A 10,782-nucleotide genomic window follows, 5' to 3' on the forward strand; every position below is an offset into this window, starting at 1 on the left:
TACAGAATGATCAATTGTGATGTTGTTTTGACTATATACTAACTCAATAGGCTTTCATAGACGTTGATGCAAAAGCTTCTGTGAACAAATATCTCATTGGAAATTTCTTCTCAGATCCAGTGCACAGTGCTCTAGAAGTTTGCTCTCAGTTAAGGCCAACCCTGGACATAGCAGTGACAACCAATGCTAATTATGTTTGCCCATAACTACGGCAGTGAAGAAATATACTTAGCTGTTTTAATAGAGAAAGCTCTCCACTTGCATAAGAGTGAAGGAAAAATCTAGCTACCACATCGTACTTTTAGGGTTGGTTTTCAACATTGGACAGGCCACAAAGGGCAATTTGAATCCATGAACTTCTGGGTCAGTTGCATGGGCATATTTATGAGTCATACGCCATCTACAACTATGCTTACAAATTCTTGCTGGTCTCTGGCAAGCATGTAAAGCAGTTCAAATTTATGATGCATCTGAAGCAAAAGCCTAGCTATGGCAGCCAGCATTGGGCAGCTCTGATTGAATCCTAGAGTTCTCAGCCGTTAAAGAAACACAAAAGGGAAAAATGAACCAACTTGTGTCAGTAAACATGCATCTTCCTCTCATGTTGGAACGAATACTTATCTTTATTTCCCAAAGAAAAGCTCGCCTGTGTTTTTCTTCTCATGTTGACATGCAAGAAGGAGCTTCAAAGATCCATACGATCATTATAGCAGAAGGATCTACAAATGCTGCAAAATTAAATCGGGTGGCCTAAAACCAGTGGCCTGATCAGATTTGAAGTCATCTTCTATTTTATAAACATCTTGGCAGTAATAAAATTGTTACTTTGCATCATTTTCTCATCTTGCTTATTCGCTTGATTGATCTTCTATCTTGAAATTCGTCAAGGTCCTCTGTGGTCGCGACTTTGCTTTCGAAAACCCTTCGACAATGTTGTTATCAGCGCCGCTACTTGTATTGGTATCAATGTTGATACTGATGCAAATAGCAACACTGATAATGATGCTTTGTGACGCATTTTGCGACTCTAATAGTGACGCGTGCAGTAAATTTGTGACGTTAACAGGGAAAAAAATTGTGGTATATGCTTTATTTGGGCCATACAAAATAGTTTCAATAATGTATACAATGCTCGTATAAATAAAGGCAAGTTGTACTTGAATCATAACATTGATACATGACATAATGGCAAGGTACTACTACTACATAGAAAATGTCTACACAGATCACATGACCAAAAAAGAAGAGTATGTGAGCTCCAGGGATCCAAGGGCGAGCTATAGATCCTCGCCATTCGAAACCTCATCTCGCCACAAAGGAGCATCGAATAGACTCTACAAAAAAAGAAACAACTACACATCAATCCACCATATAATAATGCATTTTAATTAAACTTAGTAACTATGGACAAGAAAGACGAGTGACTTACAGGGCCACTGGGTCCATACAATCTGTTGATCAATGCAGTGAAACCGTGCCTCTCTGCATATCGAGTCTCAAGGCCGGTGGGATCGTGGTTTGTAATGGAGTGCTACAAAGAAAATAAAATACAACTATTAGAATCACAATTGTCAGTACAAAGGATATTGCAAAAAATAAGCAAGCAGAACAAAAGAAAAACTTACAAAGTCCTCCAGATATGTCATGTGGCCACCACTCCCAAGATGATGGACCACTTCGGCCTCCAATTGTGCCCTCGCCACCTCGCACTGCTATCTCCAACGTCCTGGAGAATCTGCAGCCTCCTCCCTAAGTCGGCGCCAATCGTCCGCATCTAGCTACTCGGGCTTTGAAGCCCCACTCTTGAGTGCCTTGCATACATCCGATCATCTATGTGACATGTATACACACATGCAATCCATCATCCAGCCCATGGAAAACCTATATGTTGCGGCTAGTATCAAAAACTCCTCATGCAAGGATGTTACTATGTAGTCCTTGCTCCCCTCCAATATGTTCTTTAAATGATCCAAGATGTTATGCCAAAAAACTTGTTGGCACAACTCTCTCATACGAGCCATCGCCCTCCTCCCCTCATTATTCATGATGATGGCTCCTGTCCTATCTCCCACCTACAATCGCACTCGTGGGCATATCTAGGAGATCCTTGTACATCTGGTGTATCTATGGGGATAGTATCTCTGCTGACAGCGGCGGCTGAGCAAAAGATGGAGTGACTGGAGTAGACATCCCCACAAGTATAACAAATCCTACAGGTGATGCAACTCCAGCAGAATGACGAGACAGAGACACTGCGTCGCTACCTCCACAACAACCACCTCAGCTACGCTCTCTCGAACCACCACGAGAGCAAGGAGTAGCACCTGTATCACGAGCCGACCACAGGCTCACTACATCGAGGTCTCCACAGCATTCCCTTGAACCACTCTCTCTGTCTGGCCCAAGTCTGGAGCGTCGATCTCGTCTACTGAAAACTGAAGCATCAAAGCGTACCAAAGTAGATCTAATAGAACGGCCTGATGGTGTCTGAGACAGCTTCTGGTCTGCCACATCTCTGAATCTCACCATCCGATCTGCAGACATACGCATGAAGATCTCCTGTAGCTTCTCATCGCTCATCCCTCGACTTATCGTGATGATCTAAATATCCACAAAGGTCACATGCACATACAAAACTTAATGTTAGCATAATCAATATAAATCATACAAAGCACGGTAATATAAATCTTTAAAAAATGATCTTACTTAAAATTCATATATTATGTATCCTTATAAGTGATTTATCAATGCATTCAGTAGGTGGATGCTCCAAGTATGAAGTACTCTATGGTCCCATGTCAATCTCTTGACACAACTCCGCATACACTGGAAGGTCGATAGACATATCACCACAAAAGGATGAGTCCATGTCGTTCTCAAAGAATTATTGGACTCCTATATTACCATTATTGTTACCCGATGTTGGCTCCTCTACGTGCTCCAAGCATTCGGTGGCCTTCACCCCTTGCAATATCGACCCCTCTACTTGCATATTGTCCTCATCTATACTTGGAAAATTGCTTTGATCATATACTCTCACATTTCGGGGAGCTAAAGGTATAACGTACCACCATCGAGGTTGTCAAGGATTTGGATAGAAAATTACATGTTCACAATCACGTACCAGAGAGATTTAACTATTGTAACATGTACCATGTTGTAATACAATTAAAAAACACATGAGTTAATGCACCTGTTCACAATGAGTCGATAACACAAACGCGTCGCACAAATCCGTCCTTTTTTTAAAAATCTATTTCGAGAAATCCTGATGGACCTCGTCGAACAGTTGCTCTAGCTCCTTCAAGTACCACTTTGAACCACTACATATCAAATAGGATCATGGAGAAGCTACGGTAATCCACCGTGACAATACTTTGCAGGTTTCCAAAATACTCCATCTCATCTATAACCATGTTTGGATCCATTGCTTGTCATCGGCTCTCTTGCTCGAACCTTGCCATAATACCACAATCTGTTGTGAAGTGCATTTTGTCAATATGCTCCATGCGGAAATGCCATCGACGCAACCATGCCACACTATATATTTTGTATTGTATATTGAAAAACTCAATTAGTTGTCGTATATAAAATATAGATATGACAAACCCTAAGCACGTCATCACCTTTGGATTACATCCCCTTGATAATTTCCACTCCTCGGATGATACCTCTGCCCCTTCGCAAGATGCTACAATCAAAGCTCCATGCAACCATCATGTTGACATAAATCATGGCATCTCCTCCATGCCCTTGAGATATCAAATTGGTCGATGGTACATACTACGTCAAAATTCAGATCGTGCTTCCTCTCGATCTTTCCTAGCTTGTTGGTACCTAGTGAGCCACGTCTCCATAGAGGCATGGTGCAACATACAAAAGCGATTCACTTCTTCTCCATTGCAGCATCAATTTTGTTTTCTACCCCATTTTCAACCACCACATCTCCGATCAATCTATTATCGTCCTTCAACTACCATAGCATATTGTTGTCTGAATTCACCATTGGTAGCCATTGTGAAATATGAACTAACGCCTCAGACACCAATCAACCTTCAGCTATGCTACCTTCTGGCTAAGCTCATTTTTGCACAAAGCCTTTCACGGTTTTCATGAAGCGCTCCAAGAAGAACATCCATTGTGTATGGATAGGTCCAGCAATCTCTACTTCATCTTCAAGATGCACAAGAAGGTGGATTTGTATTGTGAGCATGCTGGTAGGGCAGGTAATTATCAAAGAGATAGACCATCTCCACTACTTCCCGCCTTGCGGATTCAATAGAGGAAATCTTAACCTCCTTCTGTGAGATCCATTGCACTAAAGTTGATAACCTGTAGATCACCCCGCGTAGTTCTAAAGTAAGGCATCCTGCGATCATGATCAATAGTACAAACTGCTACAAAGGAGGAAGTATTATGAACAACGACTATACTCCAATGGGCATCAATGCATCGATGGGCATCAATGCATCGATCATTGCCTCCATTTCAGGCTCCAAGATTGTAGGAAAGTCTAGAAGGCTACTTGTCTCCTCTTGTATTGATGGTATAGATTGGGTAGTACCTTCTAAGTGATGGATTGACTCAAGCACTACATCCATCACATGCCCACAAACTCTTCTAACTAGCTACAAAGGGTGCACTCCTCCTTGGGACAAGACATCACCTCCCTGGATAGAAACTTTGCTAGCCACACCCAATGTTTTTGTATATGGTATTCAATTAGCTTGCGAATACAATGCATGATTGATATACACTTTTCTTATGGCCATTTGCTCAAAATCTGAGATTGTCTGATCAATGATTTCATATTGAAACTCGCCAAAGCATCGTATGTGTTAAATAGACAATCGATGTTTTCGTCTCATTGCTAGCTTACATTGAGAGCAAGGACATGGGACACTCTGATTAAGATACGCCTCACAATCTTGAACATCACGAACTTCATCATTTTCCATTTGGTCTATGTTACAACAAAGAATTTTTTTTTGTTATCATTCTTTTTTTCTTTCTTAAATTGTTTGAGAAGGGATTTCTTATCTTGTAACTCAAAAAAAATTAACGTATGTAAAGTCTCCACCCACCCAAAAATTAACGTATGTCGTAGTGTTTCCCATCTCGTGGTATTGCACAGGACCTCGCTGCCACTCTCTCTTTGTTTTTTATCCATTCATTCTCTTTTCTCGTTCCATCTCTCTCTCTTTTTCTATTTCTTCATTATGTTGTATGTGTATTCCCTCTCTCTCATTCCTTCTTTCTTTTTCTTTTCCTCTCCCTCTCTCATTTCCTTTAACAAAACATCTCTCTCTCTCTCTCTACCACTACCACTACTGCTACTGCTACCGCTAAAATAAACAAGAAAAGAAGAAAAAACAATAACAACAACAACTACTACTACTACAACAAACATGAAAAGAAGAAAAAACTACTACTACTACTACAATAAGAAAGAAAAGAAAAAAAACTAATATAACAACAACAAATAAGAAAACTACTACTACTACTACTATTACTACTACTACAACCACGACTACGACGACTACCACTACAATAAACAAGAAAAGAAGAAAAAACAACAACAACAACTACTACTACTACTATTACAAACAAGAAAAGAAGGAAAAACAACAACAACTACTACTACAAAAAAAAAAAAAAAACTAAACTAAACTAAACAACAATAAACAAGAAAAGAAAAAATACTACTACTACTACAAACAAGAAAACTGCTACTACTATTACTACAACCACAACTACGACCACGACTATGACTACCACAACAACGACAAACAAGAAAAGAAGAAATTAAACAACAACTACTACTACTATCACTACCACTACCACTACTCTTACAACGACTACCACAACAACAACAACAAACAAGAAATAAAGAAATAGAGAAATAAAACAATAACAACAACCTCTCCCTCCCTCTCTCTCTCTCTCTCTCTCCCTCACTCCCTCTCTATCTCTTTCTTTATTTCCCTATTCTGCTTAATGTTTTCTCCCTCTCTCTCTCTCGATCCTTCTTTCATTTTCTCTCTTCCTCTCCTAACAACACCTAGAAACAATGCCCAACATTGCAAAACTTTTTAGCAACATTGTATACAATTGACACATTATTACCAACTTTTCACATTAGTTTAATGCAGATGCAATCGTAATTTCGTCTTTGGAGGACCTGTCTCTGTAGTCCAGAAGTGAAAAACCCTAAGGAGTTTTGTGCTAGAGGGTGGACTTAGGAAAGTACCAAGTAGAACTTGATAGTTTTATCTAATCAGAAGGGATTATTTTCAATTAGTGGAACCATGAGTATTTGTTAAGTTAATATGAGCAAAGGAGGGGAAACATTTTGATAATGGCAACCTCATAGGCAAAAATGCAAGAGAGGGTAGTCGTATAATGAAGGTGAAAAAGTAGTAGTTCTTTAATTTCTTCTTTTCTTATTTGTTGTTGTGGTAGTCGTAGTCATGATCGTAAAATGCAAGAGAGGGTAGTCGTATAATGAAGGTGAAAAAGTAGTAGTTCTTTAATTTCTTCTTTTCTTATTTGTTGTTGTGGTAGTCGTAGTCATGATCGTAATAGTAGTAGTAGTAGTAGTAGTAGTAGTAGTAGTAGTAGTAGTAGTAGTAGTAGTAGTAGTAGTAGTAGTAGTAGTTGTAGTTGTTGTTGTTGTTGTTGTTGTTGTTGTTGTTGTTTCTTTTTTGTTTGTTGTTTGTTGTTGTTGTTGTTGTGTTTTCTTATTTTCTTGTTTATTGTAGTGATAGTGGTAGTGGTAGTGGTAGAGAGAGAGAGAGAGAGAGAGAGAGATGTTTTGTTAAAGGAAATGATAGAGGGAGAGGAAGAGAGAAAAATAAAGAAGGAACGAGAGAGAGAGAGAGGGAATAAACATACAACATAATAAAGAAAGAGAGAAAGAGAGAGGGAGGGAGGGAGACAAGAGAATGATTGGATAAAAAACAAAGAGAGAGTAAGATCTTGTTCTTTAACTTCTTCTTTTCTTGTTTATACTAGTAGTAATAGTAGTAGTAGTGGTGGTGGTGGTGAGGTTCGGTGAGGTCCAGTGCAATACCAAGAGACGGGGAACATCACGCCATTCTGTTACATCTACTTCGGTCTAGGAGCTAGACCAGGAGCTGTCTCAGACACCATCAAGCCATTCTATTAGATCTAATTTGGTGCGCTCTGATGCTTCAATTTCAAGTAGACGAGGTCGACGCTCCAAACTTGGGCCAGACGGAGGGAGTGGTTATGGGGGATGTTGCGGAGACATGGATGCAGTGAGTCCGCGGTTGGCTCCAGAAACAAGTGCTACTCCTCGCTCTCGTGGTGGCTTGAGAGAGCGTGGCTCAAGTGATTGTTGTGGAGGTACCGACGTAGGGTCTCCATCTGGTCGTTCTGCTAGAGTTGTGTCACCTATGAGATTTGTCACACCTGTGGAGACGTCTACTCCAATCACTCCAGCTTTTGCTCAACCATCCGCACGTGGCACCCCTATGAGTGCTACTTGGAGAGATACTACCCCTATAAGTACACCAGATGTAGAGGGGTCTCCTAGATATGCCTAGGAGTGTGGTCGCAGGTGGGAGAGGACATATCTTAGGCATACCCCAGAGGGGTATGGATACCTTGTAGATGATAGGACAGGAGCCATCATCATGAATGATGAGGGGAGGAGGGTGATGGCTCCTTGTCGTATTGTTGCGCATTCGAGGTGTGAAAACCACCCAAAAGTTGTGTGTGTGATTTGGTACTTTGTATATACTTAGTCCTTATGTTTGCTCTTTTACTTTATGTGGGTAATATAGTGACGAGGGGTTTGAAGCAAGAGGAAGAAATAATTCGTGATGAGTTGACATACATGACTGCTCTTCAAGCCTATGGTGCACTTACAGATGTAGAAGCTATTGTTTGGAAGGAACAATTGTCTCTACTTGGGTTTCTGGAAATTGGTCAGACATTGCATCATGATGCTTGTATGATGAGTTATACTTCAGATGTCTTTGTTGGTAATGGCCTTGTGAGTATGTATGGAGTACATGGGACCATACAAGATCATGGAGTGCAATGAGACTTTTGGACTTGATCTAGGAGAAGAATTGATGAAAGATGCAAATGCTTGGACTGAGCGCGGTGCAATCCAAGGCTTGGATCGAAGCTAGTGCTACATACGCAAAGCGCTGGTTTTATTCAGGCCGTTGGCTTAAGGTGATTGTTTTGCTTCATCACAGCATGATCAAGGAGACTGCCAACCCGGCCGGTGCTGGATACTGAACATGTGAGAGTTCCTTTTTAGGGGTTAAGGTGACTCTTCTACTTCATCACAGTATGAACAAGGAGATCGCTACTCGGTGGAGGATATTGAACATATACAATAAGCGAGAAGAAGATTTCCCATCACTGCATGCTTACAATGATTACTTGGAAGAAGTTGAGGATATAATCTTCAATTTGATAGAAGGAGTAGATGTTCAGGCTACTGAACAGAAGGTGAAAGCATATCAAGAAGAAAATGCTGATCAAATCATTGCATCCAATGCACGGAAGGCAGAAGAGTGATCAATGGCTCTAAGAAGACAAAATGCACAAGGAACTACACAAGCAGCTCCTAATGTGGAAGAACCTTCAGACCAGACATCTGGACAACCAAGTGGAACATATGCACCAGCTGTGGCACTTGGTGATGTCTTCATGTAGCCAAAACCCACTGGTCCTGCATCACATTCTGGTCAAGATCGTGATGGCTTGTTTGAAGATGAGGAATCAAGGAAGCAAAGAGAAGAAAAAGCAGCCAGGGCAGGAGGCTGGACTCCTGAATTGGGTCGTAGAAGAGCTTTTGAAGAGGCATTTGCTAGTTTGTGGGTGAACTGAAGCAATCAGCCTTTGATGTTAGCTATGATTGAATGATTCACTTGCGGTGGCCCGCTTTCTTGGGGAAAAAGGGGCTGCTTTTCCTCGGAATTCTGCGACTGGGACCAGGGGTGCTTTTCTGGTTCTGGGAGGGAAGCCAATTTGGGGAGGAACGCAAGAAAAAGCACGGAAGGAGGTTGCGACTGGGAACGGCGGCTGATGGAAGGTTTCTATTCGGAGATTTGAGGTCGAGCATCCTCCTCTCAGTGGACATGGCGACATCTCCAAGAGCAGTGCAATCAGACGTCGAACGAGATCAAAATGATGTACTGCTTGCGAGTCGGACCAGAAAGTAGAGGAAGATCTTTTATGCGTGATTACAACTTCATGACGAAAATGCTTGTACCATGTGGCTATCCACTTGAAAAAGAGGAAGATTAGACAGTCTTCTCTAAAATGTCTACTCTTCAAAGTTTTGTTCCTGTATCGGACATTGCAACAGCTCTCTGTTAAAAGGAAAACAGAGGAACAAATCGAATGTTGGAAAAGGAACAGCGATCAGGGAACTCTGATGATCATGGCAGTGAGGGGAGTAAAGGTTCGAAGAACCACCATAGCAGCAGGAACCGTGGTGAGGATGACAAACCTCATACTCACCCAGAGAGAAGGATTTGGAAGCCATTAATAGGACAGCTATTTTACCATCACTATATGCTGCTGATTGCAGTACATGGGCTTTCAAAGCTCTATTAATGACAAGTCTTATGGATTTAGAGGATTGATAGTTACAGAAGATGAATCCGTATCCTTGTTGCAGCAAAGGGAAGTGGTCTGGAATAAAGAGGATGGACTGGCATCTATAATTGAGGCATCAACTGCTGAACTTCCTATAGAGAAAGAGGGTGTTTTAGTAGCGAAGGATGAACATGGCTTGGCTGAATGGCTGAAGGATCATATTCTAAAACTCAAGACAACCCTTTTACTAGTCAGTCTAGAAGAGGTTGCAGCCGTATAAATTGTGTGACTACTCGATGCTAACTGAATAGGCCCATCCTAATAGTCAACAACAAAAAAGGACAATACTAACAGGTCATAAGGTGCTCTAAAAATTTCAAAGCCTTCTTTGAATCTACCAAAGTTAACATCAGCGTTTGATGGCATTGACTGCATTAGTACTCAGATTGGATGGTGAAGAGATTTAATCTCATCAAATTCCGTTCCCTCTTTTACTACTTGGACCAGGCTAGAGCTTTACTGGACTGCCAAAAAGGCCATGAACAACTACTCTGAAATATCTATGTGATACAATTATTACTTTCTTCAGGGCTATGGTGACTATAACCAAATTTCTTTGTAGAGATTTTTGAGTTCAGAAGTCATAATGCAATTTGAACTTGCTTGATTCTCTTTGAAACCATGATTTCACTTTGTCAATGAGTAAGAAGCTGAAGCTATTAATGCCATTATCTGAAATTGAGGTTCCCTTCTTTCAAATTGAATTGTGATCTCACTTGATTGATCTTCTATCCTGAAATTAATCAAGGTCCTCTGTGGTCGCGACTTTGCTTGCAAAACCCTTCGACATCTTTGGTGAACCTGACGTGAAAGCGTCGCAGAAATTTCAGGATGGGAGATACTTCAGCCTCTATTTCAGCCTCTTCTACAATTCAAGCTGCGTCTACTTCAGCTCCATCAATGACTGCTGCGTCAAGTACTTCAACTGAGGATCTAAAGCAGATTTTGCAGAATATGTCCATGTATATGCAGCTCCAAAATCAGCAGACACAATTGTATATGCAGCAGCAGCAACAATTGCATCAACAGCAGTTGTCTCAGCAAAGGCAACTCTATTAGGAGCAGGAGAATGCAAACAGCGTGACTAAGGCTATTGAAGCAGTTGAAAATGAGAAGAAGCTATTTGATGGCCGTAAT

The 10,782-nt window shown here is 41.0% G+C and overlaps 1 pseudogene; it reads left to right on the plus strand.

Annotated features, from left to right (window-relative positions):
• Positions 1-8,236: 8,236 nt before the first annotated feature.
• Positions 8,237-8,872, plus strand: LOC148032606 (uncharacterized; annotated as a pseudogene).
• Positions 8,873-10,782: the final 1,910 nt, after the last annotated feature.

Source organism: Lygodium microphyllum, chromosome 8 (genome assembly GCF_053477565.2).
Source record: "Lygodium microphyllum isolate KBCC chromosome 8, Lygodium_microphyllum_v1.1.10, whole genome shotgun sequence".
NCBI lineage: Eukaryota > Viridiplantae > Streptophyta > Polypodiopsida > Schizaeales > Lygodiaceae > Lygodium > Lygodium microphyllum.